At 38.4% G+C, this 21513-nt stretch overlaps 1 protein-coding gene across 4 annotated transcripts in view; it reads right to left on the bottom strand.

The window, feature by feature from the left end:
* Positions 1-21513, bottom strand: part of nrxn2a (neurexin 2a) — a 118776-nt gene that overhangs the window by 20077 nt on the left and 77186 nt on the right. The gene's annotated exons all lie outside the window — the stretch shown is intronic.

Here is a 21513-nt window from a genome sequence, read left to right on the forward strand (position 1 = left end):
GTGAAAGATTAATTAAAGAGGTTTGCTGCACTCTTAAATCACAGTTAAGCAGTCTAAAGTTTGATAAAGCCTTACATTCACAGATGTAAACTAAAGGCAGTATATCTTTTATTTTCATGATTCTACTTGGCTCTCACACAACATCACTGCAAATACTGAGGATGGGTCACACACTATGGACATCCAAAAATGAAGGGCACAGCCTTGGCATGCAATGATTTCACAACATTTAGTAAAACAAAACATAATCCAGTATGCCTGCAGCTTTGCACATGTGGGGTATTTTTACAGAATTTCACATTATCCATCATAAAAAACACCAGTGCGTTTCTTGTCAGGTCAATGAGCACATAACATATGCCTCTTTGAGGGTCACCTGTCCTCAAAAATCAAGAGAAGGCACTTGAGTTTTTTTTTATCAATCACCGTCATCATCATTCGTGTGGGACTCGTCATCTGACTTTCTTCATTTCTACATCAGACATCATCTACAGTAATTACAGCACTTCTCAAGCTATTTTATACATGTGCTTTATATTATGAAGGTGCCTAGACTTGTTTACATGTTTTGACCCAGTACCTTCGTCGGTGTGCACATGCTGGTCTGGGTGTTCCATTTGCGATTTTTAAATCAACATTTTTTTTTTTTTGCATTTTTACAGACCTTCTGATGTATGCATAATGCATGCATAATAATGTTACCCTTTACTGCCCAATTCAATCTAAAATGAAATATGGAAATGCGAAGGGACTGTGCAAAAATATAATTGATTTAAACCGGATAGAAATTCTACCACCTGCTCATACAGTATCTAGCCATAGTGTCTGGTTACACTTTTATCATGCAAGTTATTCATCTGCACTCAGAAAGAATCCTCTCTCCTTGAGATGAACGAGGCATATCGGTGTTGATTTATAATTTACAAGTCTGGCTGGAATTGCTGAGATACCTGAGATAATCCATGCAGGTTTGTGCTAAAATACACTCACTGATTGGCTGTTAAATCAGACGCCTGTTCATGATATGGTACGATTTATTCCTAACCTCTCAGACAGCTTAGAATGTTAATTAAATATAACATAAAAAAATCTTTCATTTGTGTGAGGTAACTAAAGTCAGAACTATAATCCATTTTGTATAATCTATGCAAATCTAAATTGAGCCAAATTTTAGTTTGAGTTCAATCTAAATTTAAGTCTAAGCTTTCTCGGGGGGTCAATGTTCTTTTAGATGAGTTAGGATTGCAGGTGTTGACTGCAAATAGGGAGAGAAATGTCATTATGCTATATAGTACAGAAACAAAATTTATCTTGGATAGTAGGCTACATCACAAATATGCTATGGGCTTGTTTCAACACCTGAAACCTGAATGTTGTTTTTACAGTTAATATTTTTCAATGCTCGAATCTCTTAAGTGAAGCACAGAGAAAAACTTGAAACAAAATTGAAGCCTCAATTTCAACCATGTATGAAGACTTGAGTATTCTTCGGCTTGACGTAATGGGTACTTACCACAAAGGTTTTTTATTTACATTTTATTTACAACACTGAACACTTACTCCAAATGCTTGCTCTTATTGCTCTTATTGAGGTAATTTTAATTAATGTCTGGGATTTGCAGTCAAATGTGCCTCAGTGACATTAGTTAACATCAAGTAGTCTCAATGATTGGTTTTATTGGATTCTTCCTTTCAGTGAATGTTATCTGCATCTGCCCTTTTAGTCTGCCCTCATTTCTGCTAAATTAAATCCCTTTTCTTTTCTATTTGAGGAAATTGTAGTATAGTCCTCTTTGCTTTTGACAAAGTATACTGGATTTTTGGATTTAATTTTACATTTAATTACTACTTTTGTACTTGTATATCTTAAAATATAGAGGATGTAAACAACATCCCACAATCTAATAAATTAAAATACATCATACAAATGAATTAAAAAATACTACTACTTCTGTGTATGTTGTAAGAAGTTCCAAATCAGCTCCTTACAGTCCAGGCCAATAACACCACTCCAACAACTCCAACAATCTAAAAAAAACTAAAGATTCTAACTTCACAGTTCCGTGGTATTTGTTGAAGGGCTATAATCCTGCATATCATTATACCGTACAACCCTTCATGATTTCAAGGTTTAAGGTTTCTTTATTGGCACCCAAGGGTAAATTTGTTGTGCAGATGGGAGATTCAGCATTCCAGAGTCAAAAACAAGTGACACAGATTCAAAAGACTTCAAAACAAAATAAATTAAAGTAAGTATCATCATGGTAACAAAAATAGAATCAGAGTATAAAAACTCCTAGAAAGGGTATGACACGATTTCTAGCACATAAAAGCATGATTTTATAACAATTGAAACACGTTACATGTGGAAAACCGATTCACATGTGATTATGTCACAAATAGACACAGTATGTATGTATGTTTTCAGATATTTCACATGTGAAATGGAAGAATCTCATGTGAAAACACCATTTGATCGAAAGATGGGAAAGAAACTGATATGGAAAGATTCCCATGGTAATGACTTTTGAGCGTTCATGTTATCAAGCAAAGTTATATGATTACAGAGATGTTCATGTGAGGATTAAAATACTGTGCAATGACAATAAAACACCATAAACATTAAATTTGGATTTAATCTAACTACAAATGGAAAATCTCTGTGTGTCTGTCTGTCTGTATTGTGATTTTCTTGACAACCACTCATCCGATCGATTTATATTTTTGGTTTGAACCTAATGGATACTGCTAGGTCTAACCCTTTTAACGTTTACCGAAGATTTATTCAGAGTCGGCTCCAAACTAATTGACACCATGTCAAAGAAGTCATCGGTGTGGCTGCATTTTGTTAAAACGGATGACCAAAATTTCGAGAGTAAAATCTGCAAACAGCAGTTTGTATATCGCAGCTCAACAACCACAAGGCAAATCAGCTAAAAACGGTAGGTTAACTTGTCTGTGTTAGGATGCTCTGCCAACATTCATGTTTAAAGCTTGAAGCTTTACGTGTATAGTTCTTGTGTTGGGATCACCAGATGATATAGTTCTATTTGTGGAAATCATATGAATATGGGCAGGTGCACGATGGTTGGCTCCAAGTCTGTTGTTATCATTTCAGTATAAAATAATTTGGTCAAAATTACTTAATATGCTGCAAATATTGGCTTTTTATGTGTATTTATAATTCATTTAGACTCATAAGGCTACCATGTAGAGTGCACTCAGGGCACTGTGGCCAATTTAGTTAATCTAGAGATAACATGGAGATTTTCTTTTTCCCAAAAACAATCTATTGCTTGAAGAGTAGGTACAATTTCAATCAACCAAGATTTTCTTTGGTTGACTACAGCCCTTGAGATCTCCCATCTCGGTCATACTCCACGTACTGCGGATGGAGTGTGCCTGCTTGACCCAGGGAACAACATCACCTCAAGTTGCACTATTGAGGTATGTAAACTCTAGGCTTCATACAAAAGCAATGAATGGGGCTTAGACTAGATTTATGCCATCAAATGTTCATGTGAGCTTTTGCACACTAAGGACGTGTTTACTTTAGCATTACTACGGGACCCAACTATGTCCTGGCAGGTGTGTTGCTCAGGACCCAAGAGAGTGCAGTGTTGAGTGTGAAGTTGTTTAGATGATGCTCTCCAGAGAGCTGCAAACTGGATTAAGGCAGGCCAAGCACTCAGCACTACAGACAGGCACATTTTGAATGGCAGCGCACTAATTATATTGAACGATGGTCTTTGGCTGATGAAAAACAAACCATTTGTTTGGTTTTCAGAGACTTCGTATTAGTAAGTGAAAAAAACTGGACATATTGGAACTTTCAAAACATGTTAGTTTCCCAGTTGTAATTATGGCTTGGAAGTTGGCATGAAGGCTATTTACAAGTTGGAAACTCGTAACTGCGATAAAGCCAATATGACATAAACATGATATAAATTCAAATACTGCATAGGCACATCTGGTTTTGATGTTTTACGTGGGAATTTTACCATATTTTAAATGTGAAATCATGAATTACACATATTTTTTTTTTTTTTTTGGTAACACTGTTGAGAGCACTTTCAGGGAAACGCCTCATTACAAACAGCTAATGATCATGGGAACTGTAGTGTTTTATATAATGCTGTGGGAACATAAGCTGACAAAGAGAAAGCCAAAGAGTGAATAAGGGGTAACATGCACCGTTGCAATGTGCATCGTGAAATATGGAATACTAATGCACTTGCACAGAAAACATGGAAACATCTGTCTAGAGACAGCAATAACTCCTGCATTAGTCATACTGAAACATTAAAGCTTTTCATTACACCTTTCTGCCTCCCTGTTCTGACTTCTCCCATTTCTTCTTTTCTCTGTGTGGTAGACCTGCATCAAATAAAGCAGGCAGTAAATCAGTCTTGTTAAGATTATAACTATAAACATCACAGTTCTCTCCCTTGAAGCAGCTCTCCTCTGTCTCTGCCAACTATCTCATGGGAGCGCTCAGCTCCTCTCTCATCGCTGTACAATGCGTCTGTGCTGGAATAATAGGCCTCCCTCGGAGATTCTCAACTGGAGAATGTGTGCTGTATATAACATCATTATTTGTTGGGAACCTCAATAATTAGTCATACTGTACACAGGCATTGTAATACTCCTATTACTTATAAATATTATATAGGTGGTTGTGAAAGCATATTCACTGTAAAAAATGTAATTGTAAGGCCCTTTGTTAGTATCATAGAGGGATGTTCCAGTTCCATCTGCTCTGTACAAGCGATACAATGGTGTCAATGAAGCTCCCAAATGGGTTGATTGGTTGTAATGTCTTAATGGATCTCTGCACAACAAATGTAATAGTATGGATTTTTTGTTTGTGCCAAGATGCATGCTACCCACTCAAATATCCTGTCCTTTTCATTTGAGCTCTCAGCCAGCTAAGTACGCAAGAGACGAGGCAACACGCTCATAGGACTTGCAAAATACACTGAGATGCTGGTGATAATTTGCATCACACAAAACAGTTTAGATGTGAAAAGGTTTAAACACATCTCCTGGGCTTGCTGTTGAAGAGAAGTGGATAATTCCTGTGGCCTGAGTGAGTGAATGAGAATTAACTCTCATAATATTATTAATCATGACTTTTAAAAGGCTGAAAAATAATCATGAATCATACAAATGGGAACTAGTATCAGCTGTGACTTTATAAATACAAAGCAGTGGGACAGTGAATTACTCATACTCTTATAGTCATTTAAACCATTTTTAGTGATTATGATTCCCACTGGCAGAGTATATGTGCACCCACAGAATGGCTGTATATGGACGAGGTTTTTCACAGTCAGTAAACATTTCTTCCAGCTTCCAGTACGGCAAAATGAACAAAAGTTTTCAAGTGCAGTACAGTTTATAATATGAAGGGGAGGCATCAGGCAAAGATAGTATGTGTAGGGCAACAGGGGCACTTTACTGGGAAAACAAAGCTGATTGATTAAGAATATAAACTTGCATAAATCTCTTAACTGTGAGCAGTTTTTCAGAAATGTAGAGTTATGGCGATTGGAGACTGGATCAAGTTTGAATTTGCTCTCTGACGTATGTCGTCCGAGGCACACTTCTTCCGTGGTCTATTACATGCAGCTCAGTGAAGTGATGAAAATGAATATTGCAGCCTAAAGCATGACAGAGAGGACATATGGTTTTCAAGTTAAAATATTGTGTTCAAGTTAGAAAGTGGCATCATATACTTAGTGCAGTGAACACAGACTTTAGGAATCAAATCAAACAAATCAATTGAATTTGATCAATTAAAAGTCATACTGAAAAGCAGTATGGCACACCTACACTTCAACTATATTATGGCAGAATTGCTGTTTCTGCTCCTATCAACAACATGTTTCTAGACTGTCGGTTCTCAGATTTAATGTCTGAAGCTCAGAATGCCTCAAACTACTTTCTTCTTCTATAATAATGTTAAGGTTTTTTTTCCCACTCAACTTCCAGATGAGCTGTGTCATGGTGAAACTGTTTCGGCTCAGATGCAGAAATACTGCATTAATGATTCCTCCTATAGCAAAAGTCACAAAGGCACTTTCCATAAATGCACCAAAATAGCTTTTATGACAAGAATACAACACCCAAAGTATTTTTGGGCATTACACTTGTGGCTGTATGTGAGTAGAGACAAAAATTAAAGTGGTTTTTGCTCTTTACAGCTATAGCAACCGCTTAGATGTAGATGATAGGGCTTAGATATGACTTTTATAAATTGACTTCAAAACCACTATAACAAAGAAAAACAGTCAAAGGGTAATTTCAATTAAGCTTCTGTTCTTTTCAGTGAGCTTGGCATTTTCGCACTTCTCAAGCAACATAATTAAGCTAGTGTATAAACTGCAACAAATGTTCTGTTTAACTGCATCATAATTGATGTAGATCCATTGTGGTTAACTTTTGACACTGTTTATGGTTGCCATTTTCTCTGCAGTTGGGTTAGGTTTAGGCAGGTGGGTGAAGGCCCGCCCCTACCCTGCGTCTGACTGGTTTGGTTGGTTAGGTTTAGGCATGAGGATTGGTGAGATTAGTGGTGGGATGGTTATGGTTAGGGGTGGGTCTTGGGTGGGAAAAAAAATTATGCCACCCTTGTTTCGACAAGGAAGATGAATGTGTGGAGTTAAAAAAAAAAAGATGACATCTCTGATTCTGCTCCTTTGAAAAGTTTTTTAAACTGTCAATCACGAGTGCAATGCATTTAATTTATTACTGTATTCCTCACAATAATAGAGTCAAAATCTTCAACACCAAGATGTTTGACATGGAAGGAGAGGTTTACATTTCAATATAATGGTACAGCAAGGCAAAATTAATAAGTATTCTCTGATTAACTAAAAAAACATGACTCTCTATGTGGCTTAATGGGTTAGTTAAAAGAGCACAATGCAAATGGAACCTTCAGACCACTGGTGAGCATGTTAAGTGATGACTTATGCCTTTTTTTTTGTTTCCAATGACCTTTTAAAAAAAAACCATTTTCAGAAGCAGTCTCCACAGCATATCCTTATATTTAATATTCCAACAACTCATCTTCGCCTTCATACTCATCTTTGCTGTTATATCATTATCATTCAACCTTTTACATCTTCTGCAATTGCACTGAAAGTACATAGCCCTTCATATATACATATAAATGCAGACTGTGTGTGATATGGTTATTGTGTTGAGAATGTAGCCCTTGCATTTCTTTTATGAGTCAGTTAATCTTTTACAGCAAATGCTTTCTTCTCTTCAGTTCACGTTTTCATATTCGTGTTTGTTCTGCTTTGCTGCAGATGTAGAGCAGAGCAGTGGTAAACTTGGTCTCTGAGTTCTGCTCTTAACATGCCATCCTCTGCCATGTCACTTGTTTCACCCTCAATATCTTGACAAAAAAAAAAAAAAACTCAAAATGGTAAGTGCGATCAGCATATTTGTATTCAGAACAGAACAGAACAGCAATGATAATAATGGTGATGATATAATAATAATAATAATAGTTCTAAAATTCACTAGCAGCTTTTGTACAAAACATACCTGCAGTGGGAGAGAATTGATGTTTGTTTTTATTGTTTGTGTTTGTATGTGTATGATTGTACATTAGGTGGTTGTGTATGTGGGCCTGCCTCATTATCATCCTTGAGGGTAATGTAATATGTGACCCGGAGGAAATTGAACCCTCTCTGATAGACCTTCTGATGCACCTGTCCCCTTGCTTTTTCCTCTCTGCTGCTCTTGTAGCAAAAAATAATCATTGCATTATGTCTGAGTGCAGTGAAACACTAGACAAGCATTTCTTTTTCATTTAGTGCATTTCATCCAAGGATAACATGCTTTCTGTTAAATTCAGTCTTTGAATACTGAATAGTGATCAAAGATATTATCACTGAAAGAAACTCACTAAACCATTTTCTCCACTTGAGACATCTCTCTGGAAACATTAGCTGCTCTTTGCCTTGCCACAGCCAGACAGTTCTTACACCAACATGGGGGCCCTGGAGGATGAAGTGCAGAAGATTTTTAGTGAGTGTGTTGAACATATGGGTGCGTTGGGAGCATGATGAGGGGTCAGCTACAGTGCAGTCTTTCTTGCATTCCAGTTGAGAGCAGTGGAGTGGTTAGGGGGGTTAGTTTACAAGACACTGCTTTGAAACGACACTGTATTTAAGAGGCATGTCCACAGGTAGTTCAGGATGGAGAGACACAGTCAAAATTACCCTTGGAGTTATTGTTGCACTGCGTGGTCAGAATATGAACTGTTGAGGACTGTAAGCATATTAGTTACATAAAATGTCCCAAGGTGGGGTTTGGGCTCCCCTGATATGAGAAATCCTTAAGTCAATTTGTAAACAAACTTAATTATGTCCTCCTAATATCTGGTGCACTTGTGCAGAGTATTTTGTTTGGCACATGGAGACATAATTTCTTATTTATAACAACCCAGATACAATGCCTCTACTGTATGGAACAAATGAACAAAAGACTAAACAGAAAGTGAAGAAAACGTAATGGCCAATTAATGTAGAATTTTGAACTCATTATCTTGATGTATGTTGTTACTGTAGATATTTAATTTACTGTCAAACAAATTTCGAGCAACAATGAATGCCTCAAAATGATGAAATGCAAACTGGGGGCTTATTCATTAAATGGATTTATGTGATTATTATAAGATTTTAATCAGAAATCTTATAAAGTGATTGTTGCAAAGTGTGTCAAATGTCATTTTGTTGAACAATAATAAAAAATAACAACTAAAAACTATACTTCACTAAAATTCTCATTCACAAACTTATGGCCATTGAGCCATAAGCAGTGCCTTGTACTTGGAGGGAAGAGTATGTGGAGGTAAGGTGGACATTTTAAAGGTGCATCAGTAATTATGGAACAAATGCATTTGTATTGCAATTTATTGTAAAATATCTGATTTTTCAATAATTGAATCATTGTGTATCATATAAAATGTCAGAAACTGGCAAAAAAAATTGCAAAAAATGCTGATTTCAAATACGCCATTTTGGCTTGAAATGACTTTAAAATCAAATGATTAATTAATAATCCAAACTGCTACTGATTAACTTTCTGTTGATTGGCTAATTGATGAATCGACAAATCGTTGCAGGCCTAAAAAAAATTGCATTCTTTTGCAACTTGAATGCCTCTAATCCTGTTATTTCACTTGATACCTCATGCTTTTTTATGAACCTGGATGACTCCACATAGACATACTCAGATCATGTTGTTTTATTTAAACAAGGGGAGGCCGTGTGTAAGAACTTGTCACATACTGTAACCAGCATACTGTGTCAATACATGCAATATAACCTGTGTTTAGGATGAGGAGTGTGAGGCATTGCAGCAGGGTAGGTGGCCTATAAATAGCCACAGCCCAGGGACCTCCAGAAGTCGTTGGCTAGCCTTGACACAAACACATGTATATCTGTTGGATTAATGCAAGTGTCCAAAAAATAATATTTAGTTGACATAATTTTCGCATTTGTGATGGTTTATAAATTAAAAGTTTTATTTTTTAAATGGTTTATGCTTCTGTGATATCGGTTACATAACCCAGAACTATAGTGAACATTATGCATATGTATTCTACGCCGTGCATTATGGCATTGTGGACATGACTTGTAAATCATAAGTACTGTCTGTATCATTTATGTTGCAGTAAATTGAATTTCTTGCTCTGAAGCACATACTTCAGAATAACCTACAGTACAAAATCTACAATAGAGGTAATTGAAAATTTATCAGTGAGTTCTTTGAAGTGTTTTTTTATAGGCCTGTTTGATCACAGGCTCTGCTGTGCCTGTAAAAGCCTGGTCCAGAATGATATGGCTTTAATAGTGCAGATGTAATTCATCACATTTTAGCCCCTTTGCAACTGACAAAACTGCTGCGGTGGAAAAGACACTCACAAATCCATCGGGTCTCTTTTTATAGGACATAAAAGTGAGTCTTAGGACAGAAATTTCAAATTACGATATAAAAGGGAGGAATGACTCTGGTGTCCGTGCTTTGAAGGAGCCAATTTCAATAGCTTAGCCAATTTGATGTAGACTGTTGAGGACAGGTCAATACCCTATATCCCTCCACTGAACACAAGCTCTTATGAAATTGCACAATGTATAAGAGTTTATCACGACAGATTTTAGATAAAGATGGAAAAGATATTGCCATTAAATCCTGTTATGATGTTTTATATTTTAAGCACCTATGAAAAGAAGCTGCTCTCTCTAACTCTTTACATATGATCACTTTATGCATGTTGTTATGTGCCACTAATTATAGTATACTGAAGAAATCATCTTTGAAACAAATCAGGCTCCCTTACAGTGAGTGCATTACGCTGCTTAAACAAACAAGGACCTCATAGAGAACGATAAAGAGATTTGCAATGATGATTCATCACGCCATTGATGTGTATTTGCAATGTGACAAACACAGCTCTTCTGATGCTGTAGCAGCTTGAAAAGTAACATGGGGAAAGGACCACCACTATTGATACAGATAAAGGGGCTCAATGATTCACGGAGGGTTCAGCACATCAATAGCTCGTGAAGGATCCATTAACCCACTGTTCGTCACAAGAGAGCCACAAATGGTGAAACCAATATACTATATAGGAACAAAACTACACTATATTCACCCCTAAAATGCCAAAGCTACCAATGTAAATATGTCAGACAGCAAAAGCATGCTCACATCTAAATCGTATTATTCTTGACCCTTGACACTCAGTCGGAGCAAAAATGATGCATTAGTGAAGCAGCAAACAGCAAATTGAGAATGTTGGAGGTAAATGTCTTACCATGGCCCCCTCTGGTAAGAAAAGGCATCCTGTTGATGGCAATAGGAACGGTGCCATGCTTATTGTGGAAATGATGGACATGGTGCGTGGTACTGAGACTAGAAGACACACGTGCTGTTCCAGTCTGGATGGGGAGTACAGTAAGCAAGGCAAACCAGAAGACTAGTCTTGAACAATAACTTAGGCCCATGCCTAGGCTAAAGTGTGACCAGCTACTCCGCTGTCCGGGCACAGGGGCTGCTGTAAAGAGTCTACCCATGTATATTAGATCCACGTGGGCCCAGAACAGACAACTTGGCCAAGATTTGGCCTCTGACAGTTCAACTTGAAGACCACGAGGCATCTCAGTGACAATCTGGGCCCATTTCTTCCATAATCCCTTTGGTTTGCTTAGGGAGTTAGAAGATGATGTAGAAATATCCTTTAAATTTGTGGGAAAAACAACCAAAAAAGGATTTCAAGAAAGCAGTCAAAATCCAATTAACGTTGTTGTGGATGAAACTGAAGCGCAAACGACTTCTATATTTTTGGTTAACATTTTGCCAAAATGTCTACTGCACAGAAAAGCCAGTGTTAAAACCTCATTGAAAACCATCCCAAAGCACATTCTTCAGAAAGTGAGCCGAGTGTATCCAAAATGCAGAAAAGATACACATCCAAATGAAGAATGAAGATGAATCCACCCGTAATTTCAAACAGGCATTTTGCTCAACCATGATATTTAGGCATGAAAAGTGGCAGGACAGAGCTTCATGTGACAAGAATTCTGATAAGAGTCTCCATTGCCCACAGGTAGAGCTTGAGGGCAGCTGAGCCTGCCCACTAAGAAGAGTGCTCCTCCACCACAGCACAAGACATAACACGCTTTGGTGGGAAACTGGATCATTTCATTAAGCAAAAAGGACAAGGAGCTACAAATACGCACAAGTGAAGATGCAGCGATGAAGGGTGATGCACGAACCAGTGCTTTTGTTCCCCTTTAGCCAGGGAAAGGGAAGAGAACAGAGATAGGGAGGGGGAGAGAGAGAGCTAGAGAGAGAGAGAAAGAAGGAGAGAGAGGGAGCAGTATCTGCAGCAGCGCGGTAAAGGAGAAAATCCAGAAAATAAATAAATAATTTCTCAGCAGCTCCTCGTTTGCTCTCTCACAGACGCAGCAAATCCAGCGAACGGTAACCTCTGGTGTGGCAGAGATCCACCAGAATGCAGCCGCAGCTCAGTGTTTCTATTTCAAATGAACGTATGATCCTTCTCTTGTGCTCCACCTGCTCAGTCTCATGCAGTAAAGAATACTGCTGCATTCCCCTCACTGCTGCTCCTTCTTCCTTTATCTGCTCCCCTTTCCTCTCGTCCAGATCTGCTGCGCTGTCTCAGACTGAGGACGGTTAACGTGACAGCTGCATGTGTCTGTCTCTGGAGGAGGGCAGGTGATTCTCCTCAGATGAGATGGCTTGGATGCCAGAGACTGAGATATTGCCTTGGACTGCTGCAGCAAAAATTATGCTAATTAAAAGGCACCGTCGTATCATAATGAATCCTCGATGGGTGAAATTCCAGGACAGTCTGGACCTCAGCAAAAACAACCTTGGCTTGGAGTTGTGGTCTAATGAACGTGAGATAATGGAGCTCTTCTAAAGGCATACTGTAGGCAGAGGCTCTGATCCAGCGAGGCACAGCATGTGCCTCTGTGTGTGTTTGTGTGCGCGTGTGCGTCTGAGAAGGAGAGTCTGTGAGCAAACGAGTGAGGGGGAGGGGTTGGGTGTGTGTGTGTGTGTGTGTCTGTGTGGTTGGGGGAGGAGTAGGGGCTGGGGGGTGATAGCAGGAGGGAGGGAGAGACAGGAAGAGACGGCAAAAGAGAAACCAGGCAGCCACAGCGCAAACACACAGGGAAATAGTGAGGCAAGAAATTGGGTTGTGTGAATAAATACATGCTACAGATTCACCGCGCACTGGCTTGCAGGTCCTGGCAGTACCACGTAGGAATCATACTGCAGAGGAGGAGCCTGATTTAGGTGAGCTGTCAGCGCTGTTACAGAACGAACACAAGGGTATTGGTATGGATGTGCTCTTAACATAAAGACTCAAGAGCTACAATAGGCATGAATGACAGAAACACAGATACCTGTCAAAATAATATAAAGCAGCTCACTGCCTTAGGCTGAGGGAGCTATAGGCTATGGTATGTAATCCATTTTGAATAAATCAAGAGCTTGCATCAAAATTCAATCTAAAGCCTCTCTTTTCAAAGCTGTGAATTGACATACCTTTGCTGTTTTAGCACTCCAAATCAATTTGCTCTCACCCATCTGCCTGATGTGTCACCTTATATCTGTTTACAAGTCACCCCTCTCTTAGAGAGCTCAGTAGCTCTCTGCTCTCATGCTGCTTAACCATGCAGGGTTTATTCCTAGCTATGGCTGATCTGAGTTCAGAGGTATTCTGACAGTTTCTGAGCAATTTCTGGGGGAAATGTGATGGCAAGATGAATTGGAATATATTGACACTTGAGAGGATGGACACGTTATCAGAAACGGAGGGACAAAGTGGGGAGGGACTGGAGGCAGAAGAGATGGAGCCAAATACGAGAAACAGAGAGGGAGAGGATAGATTGCAGGGGAGATGTAAAAGAAGAGAGACTGCAGCTATATCAGCTAAATCACGATACGTCGATAGAGATATCAGCTGGGATTGCCTAGTTGGTTGAGAGGACACGCATGGAAACAAGAGGACAGAGGCGAGCCATGCAGCACCACCTCTCATAGTGACAAGAAGTCGACGCAGGCCATTACTCAAGCAGGGGAGGGGGGATGGGGCGTGTTGGGGGAGCGAGGCTGATTGAACAAAAAGAACAGAGGAGGGGTGAATGCATAACACTCTGGAATGGCAAGTGCCCTAACAACATGTAGACATTCATCTGCCGGTATTATGAACATAAATAACTTGAACCAACCTTTTTTTTTTTTTTCACATCTGTCCAATTTGAGTCACAGGGAGCTTTAAATCCCTTATGTGTATCCTCTTCTATATGTAGTGCACACCAGCTTAATCAAACAAACAATACCAAAGATGCAGAGCGCTGCCTGGCTATAACATGTAGACACATTTAAAAATAGCGACTATTTGGTTTGGAAAGACAACGACACAACGGAAAAGTCTGTAATATTTCTCCTGCAAAAGCCTCAGTTTTACACAGCTAAAATAAAGGCAATTATAAGAGAAAATTTTAATCAGAAATTCTTCCTAACTGACACACAATCATGCCCAAATGCAACCAGCTGGCTATTTCCTTTCCAATAACCGTGAGGCCCGGGTACGAGCAGGTGGAACGGGATGATTTATAACCAGTGACTTGGTCTGTCAGGTTCTCCAGCATATGAGCATCTTTCTAGGCAGCGGATATCTTGATATCTTGGTGAGAGCTGTCTAGAATGAAAGACTTACATTAATCAGTTTACGTGCTTGAGTGTTGCTCAACATGATGAAAGCCCTGCTAGCTGGACAACAAAAGGGGGGAGGCAGGGTGATTTTAACCTTGTGTTGTCCTTGGTTATTTAATACGTTGGTCATCCCACGCAGCTCTTCCTATTAACCCACACCTGGACACACCTCACAGGATATACATCAAATGCGCGTTTTTTTAGTATGATGATATATTTGATGATGAGCTTTCTTCTTAAATCAGTTCCAGTGGAACTGCCTGATATCTGCTCTTTCTGCAGTTCCAAGTCCAATTAGCCTTTGATTTGCATTTTTACATTTTCCTACGGGGAATTTTAAACCTTTTTTCCACTTATAGAGCAGTTTGGCAGATATCTGTGAATTTACATAATCACGTTATTGTTGCATACTATATATGGAACAATGTATAGTATATAAACTATAAACAGATAATGTTCAGATTTCTTTGTGGAAAAATCACAAGTCAAGAGATTTTTGCAAACTTGAAAACGAAATGATGTGAGAAGACGTGTACAGCGTCTCAAAGACTTAAGAAACCTAAATGTGCACTGTTTGTTCTCAGGAGGATTTGTGCGAGAAGATTTCTCACAGACATCCATTCTCGCCCCAGGGGGTAAAGTAGCAGGATTAATCATAGCACTTTCAGATTAATTACTCATAATGCAAGCATCCTCTGGAAGGCATGGCCTGCAGTTGTGATGTTTGGTTGATTTCATTAGGCTCAAAGCGACAACACCTAAAATAAGCCTGGCTTAGATGGTGCAAGGAAAGGAGAGAGAGTGAAAATATGAAGGCACTGAAATACACAAGTATATGTATTAACTGTATAGCTGGCAGAAGATGTTGGGCAAATTCTTTAAAAAAGAAATCATAGATGAGTGTCACTAGCAGCTCCAGGTGGAACGAAGCAGAACTAGAACAACTCACAGATGCCAGTGTTTGTTTTTTTTTAATTATTACCTGACAATGATTGTAAACTCATGGATATTTCAGTTGTGCAGTTGTGGAAAAAAAGAGAGGCACAAATGCTAAAGGAGGTCAGGTACATCTGGCTACACAAAAGGTTTTGTCGTTAAAGGAGGGCCTCTGGATGCACGGCTTTACTCACACAATATGTTCTCCTCTGAATTTCACACCTTGATTAAACATTTTCGACATTTTTTTTTAAACTAACTTCAGTGTCCTGGCAGACTGTGTGCACTGTCCTCTGAAAAGACACTGCATCTGACAGGAGGTTGCACATTTTTGGCTGCATGTGGCTCTGGCAAAAATAGATTAGATTTGCTTGTTTAGCTGAGCTTACTAGCCTCAGCATGTCTCCTGCAAAGGAAGAGCTGCTGCAATCCTTGCAATGCATAGAAACCCCCCCAACAAGAGGAAAAGAGCAACCATCTCTTGAATTTGAACAACCACAATTCCTAAATGATGTGCTTTGGAGTGATGTAAAAGACATGAGTGCGAGAGGAGCCGCTTGAACCATCTTCCGTCCCTCATCCACTGTTAAGCTTTGGCCTTCAAAAGCAAAAAATGTGAGGAAGATACAATTTTTGCTTGGCTGAGGTGTTTTCCTCCTCAGCCCCTAGTATTGCTTCTGTTATTGGCTTGCATGGATCTACCGTCTCATTATATTAACATTTAAGAAAGTACCAGCATAAATGCATGAAGGATTTTACTGTTGCCATGACTGCAAATTGTGATGGAGGCTTATGCAGTGTCCAACAAATTAACCCCTTTAGGATATCCTTAAGATGTTGAGAATGATGGATGGGCTACAATTACCAAGTTTTCCAGTCCCCTCTCTATATTTATGATTTTATTATACATTTAAACATTATATTGTAAATGTAGGCCTTGTAATTTAATGTAACTTAAACAGATTGAGAGTTGTTCCAGTTAAGAAATGATATATTTTGCACACTTGAATTTCTTCAAGGGGCTTTTGTGTGTCTTTGTACACTATCCACTCTATGCAGAACCTTGGCTTCATTTTTATTCCATTTGGTGGAATATTGTGCAATGAGTTCTTAGCTTGCTAGTTTCCTAGCAAGTTACTACACAATGATACCTCTTACATTAATGATACTCTTCATTAATGATACTGTGTGATATTCTAAGACATCAGTAAGTCCGCCATCATTGTGAAAAGCTGCGCTGTTGTCACGTCTTAATAAAGTAGCTAGTGGCAGTTAAAAAAAAAGACATGGTTGGTTTTAGTGACTGCAAAACTTACTCCTTCTTTCTTCTCAGTTATATGGCAAAGATCAGAACCACCTTGTTGTCCCAGGTTCCTGATAAACTAATTGATACCTGTATTACCTTCGATGTGTATGATCTAGTCATAATTACAAAATCTTTAACTTGTTCAAAATTCAGCTGAAAGAGTTTTATCTAAGACCAGATACAGTATATTGTGGACTTATTGAAGCCTTACTATATTTCAAGTTGTCTGCTATAATCTATGCAAGGCGTTTTAACTGTGCCCCCCGAGTAAAGTGAAAACTGATCTTTGTAGCTATGTCAACAAAGCTTTGTAATTAATTAGCCTATTATGACTGACCGTCTGAATGGATGTTTTTTATTCCTATCGAAAAATCCTCTGTTATAAGTTATTACTTCTGCTGAGGTTATGTTAGTCCAAAGTTTTTTTCAGCAGAATATCTGAAAAAAGACTGAAAGGATTGCATTGAAATACGGTGGAGAGTGAGACTATGGACAAAGGAACAAGTGATTTGGTTTGGTGTAGTTCTGTACATGACCTTCCTTGAAATGGCTTAAATTAGACTTAAGAATATATACAGTATTTGAATACTGTTGCCTTGGCTCAATGCCACGGTAATTTAACATCAATCTTAGGCTGTGTCTATAGTCACTCCTTTGTTCATTCATTCAATCTCCCCTAAATAACAAACTCTCAGTAGTTTCTTCTAAAATGAGCAGTAAATAGAGATTTTCAGACACTTTGTCATTTTGCATCATCACTGATTGTTGCAGTGTTGTACAGATGCAATTTGATCATCTTTCAAAGGTGCTGCATTGAACAAAAAAAATTCATACTCAGAATTTGGACACTTATATAAAATCACAGTGGGTAAAAATGTTGTGTAATAGGCAGTAAATGCTGAGAGATTTTGGACATAGGCTTTCGTCTGCCTTGCCCTCCTTCACTTCCCCTCAGCGCTGGATATTGTGTAGCACCATACCTCATGTGAATGACCACTTAATGAGCAAGGGGCAGCAGTGTGCGAAGGGAGTGGAAGATTTAAAATAGTGTACCTGCCTTAATGCTGCAATCACGCAATGAAAGACAGCCCTTATTCTGACTTACGAGTGTTCAGGTATCATGTCAAGGTGTTTGGCCCTAGAGCTAAACTTGAGTGAGTGATGGTGATGATGATGATTATGATGACTGACTCTATTCTTCATGTATTTCCTTTTTTTTTTGGAATGATTATTTAAATTAATATGCAACCAATAATATTCTTTCCTTGGAGGACAGAAACTGGTTGATTGTTAATGTTTTAATTTCCCTGAGTGATCGGCCACGAAATGGCATGAAACTTAAATAAAATTCACTGCATTCATTCCTTTCGCACATTGTAGTAACACCAGCTAAACAACCTAAATGAGTTCATTTTGCTGTATGATGTACTTGTGGCTGGTTGTTTCCAAGTGAAAGCAGATACAAACAAACAGTGTATATCTCCTATAAAATGCTGAATCGAGCTGAGTCAGTTGTATTGGTGTTAATATTGTATTTTATTTGGATGTAACTGCTGGCAGTGGTGCATTTACAGCCATTCTGCCAACAGTTCAGTTTGTTGACATGTCTATAGTTCTTTTCATCAAGTGGGAGAAATGGTTGGTGTCTCAAATTCCCGTGATATAAACCGTTTTTCTCATTCAGCCACTCCTGGTTTAAGTTTAAACAGTATGACGTCAACACAGCATTATCTGCAGACTAGACAAACGCTTTTCAGTGATGATTCATGAATACATTGTTTGTCTTTGCATCGCAGCCATGTGATTCACTGATTGCAATGTGTAATCATCAGGTAAGCTTATACTGTAAATGTCTTCAACAAGGTTAAAAATAAATTATATTGCTATTACAGAAAAGTAAAGAGGGGAAGTAAATAATGGCTTATTAAACCACTATTACAGTCAAATGCGGTGCTTGTCTGTGTGCCTCTCTCCCCACTGGTACTGACACTTCCAGAGTCCATCTTTGCCTCAGTCTCATTCCGGCCACCACACCCTCACCGTATCCATGGAGAGTTCGCCAAAATTAAGGGCTATTCCAAATCTAATGGTAGCAATTGAAAGTGAACTCTCTAATCTCTCCAACAGCAGTCTCTCTAACAACACATAAGACGAGAGCAACCACCTGAAACAAAATGGTGATACCTTAAAAAGATTGGTTAGCAACCATCTAGCCACACCGAACCACACCTTGCCAGACAGCCACAATACCATAGCATTCCCTAGCAAAAACTTTGGATGCAGATCAGATGCACGGTGAAAATTACCAAACGTTTTTAATATCATTAAGTGATTTAGACGTTTGTGCAGCCTTGGCAGACTTGTGCTGCACATTTAACCCATTTTACAGTGATAGCCCACAGCAGCAAAGTAAATTTACAAACACGTGTCCCTTGACAGCTAAAAAGATGTGAGACATCCTGGTGTGAAACGACTCTCATGGCATTGGGCACAGATCAGCATACTGTTACATCGCTACAGTAGGTGTGTGAAAGATGCATGATACTCCTTCAGGCGTCAAACATAGCAGCACCACCATTCTCGATGATTCTCTTGATTCTTCTAGAGAGATGTCAAAACTTATAATGTCATTCCAACAGCTCCGTCCTCTAGCCTATATAAGCTTGCCATGTAGGCACCAAGTGTATTTATTGAATGAATCCCCCGATTCTGCACTCACAAATGGGTGAAAATGCAAAAATACTTTTACATCTTACTGTAAAGTACTTGTTGAATAGGGCTGAAGATACCACCAAATAAATGATGCTATCTATACTTTTTATTTACCCAATTGACCATGGGAGAGTTTATCTAAACTGTTAAGCCACATCGTGAAGTAATGTCTCACTGCCCAGACGATGACTATATATAGAATATAGAATATATAGAATTAACTTAAATGAGACATTAATACATATGTGTGATGAATATGTCATTATCTCCATTACAGTTGAATCTTAGGAGAAAATGTATAAGAAACAGTTTCTTACTTCACTATAGGAAGGGAGCTTAGCAGATCTTTTTGTTATTCATTGAACATAGTGGGAAGTGAGTGAACAATCTATCAAATGAATTAGGAGCAAAGAAGAAAATGTAAACTTTTTCTTTTGCTGAGGAAGCAGAGACAGGTGCTTTGTTGTACAATGACTGGAGAGTGAGCCAGGAATAGAGAGGAGGCGACAAAGAGATTGGGTAGATAGAGAGAAATAAAAAGGCAGAGAGTTTGTTTGTGTGTCAGAGAGAGAGAGAGATAGGAACAGTAAGATCCCCAGTACATTTGCAAGAAATATATTTCAACTGCAAAGCCTGGTTTCTCTGAACTATAACAAAGTACGATCCAGGTCACATACAATATTACTCTGTTTTAAATCAACTCTAGCTTACTTAATTCAGATACATTACGTGGGGTTACAAGTCCTAAATGAGGGAGAACTACTGGTCACAGCATTCTATAGCAAATACAAATTACACAATAACTCTCCACTGAACCATGATAAGGGACCTAATTGAGCAATTTTGTGTGTTTTAGTCTTTGCGTTGCAATAATAATCATAAATCCTAACAAATAAGTGGTAATATTAGGCCAAATTGTGTCATAAAATCTTTGGGTAGATGGGTGTTTGCACAAGCAGTATAATGTGAAGCACACAGAGTTTACTTAAAATAAAATGTGCTGTATACAGTATATAATCTTGGCTTGGATTTGTTGAAATTTACATAAACAGAATTAATTTTGAGTCTTATTGTGAATTTGAGATCAAAAACGTGGCATTTAAAATCAATTTGAGCACAATTAAGTAGTCAATCTAGCGACATGAAGGAAACTTGTTGAAGATCAGTGGCTGTGTTGTCCACACAATGACTTGTTAGTTAAGGTAGGCTTTTAGTGTCACCACAAAACTTGACATGCATGTCAAACCTTCTGTTTATCTACAAGTCTACTAATTACATGGGTTAGTTACAATGGCTTTGACTATGACTGCTATGCAGGACACTGCAGCTGTATGAGTGCCTTGTTATGTCCTGTTTACGTAAACTAATCTGCTGAATGCCAATTTTATATGGATCATGAGTTTGAATAGGTTACAGAAGTGGGCTGGGGAAAGTGAAGGATTAGTACATGGGCTTTTATCAGGCCACAGTTGCCGCACTAGTTACTGAAGACAGCAGCCAGTTGCTCTGGCCAAAGGGAAACAATAACAGTTGTGACCTCAAGTATAGAAATCCATCTTATGTTGAAGTATATCAAGAGTGATGTATAGTCTGCAGTTCGTAGTATTCCAAGCACGACTGCGTGTGAGGCTGTTTTTTGCTTTTACCATTTGAGACAGTATGTACAGTGATAATCCACCGTGACATCTCTTTGAAATATGCACACCAGGAAAAAAAAAAAAAAAAGTTATGGCACTAAATGAACCATGGGTCATAATATAGTGTGCAATTTTAATGACATTTTTCTTTACATCAATGACCTACGCGCTTTGCTTTAATTACATGACAAAAGAGAAGAAGGACTTACTTATATCTTATATTTTGAGATAACTACATTATTTTACCACAACAATAACTGGCTGAATATCCATTAACCCCCGATGTATCTTATGTGTTGGACATATTTCTGTTCGATTTGACCTGATCCTTGTTAGTGATGCAGTGTGGTGTATGTTGACTTTTACCTGACATTTGAAAGAATTTTGAAGTTTCAATGCATCTGTGAACAGAGTACATATGGTCTGGCTGATCTGTAAATGTTGCTTTAAAAGCCTTGCAAAGTTGAGTGACAGACCTGTTTTATAGCTTCAAAATTGCATTTTAATTTGATATGACCCACCTCCAGAGTAGTGCATGTTAAATTATTTTATAGGAAAAGTACTATATACAACATACTGTATGTATTCCAATCCAAACAATTATGATGGTTATAATGTTGATGAATGTACTTATATATTTAATGCAAG

The sequence above is a fragment of the Xiphias gladius genome, chromosome 17 (genome assembly GCF_016859285.1).
Source record: "Xiphias gladius isolate SHS-SW01 ecotype Sanya breed wild chromosome 17, ASM1685928v1, whole genome shotgun sequence".
NCBI lineage: Eukaryota > Metazoa > Chordata > Actinopteri > Istiophoriformes > Xiphiidae > Xiphias > Xiphias gladius.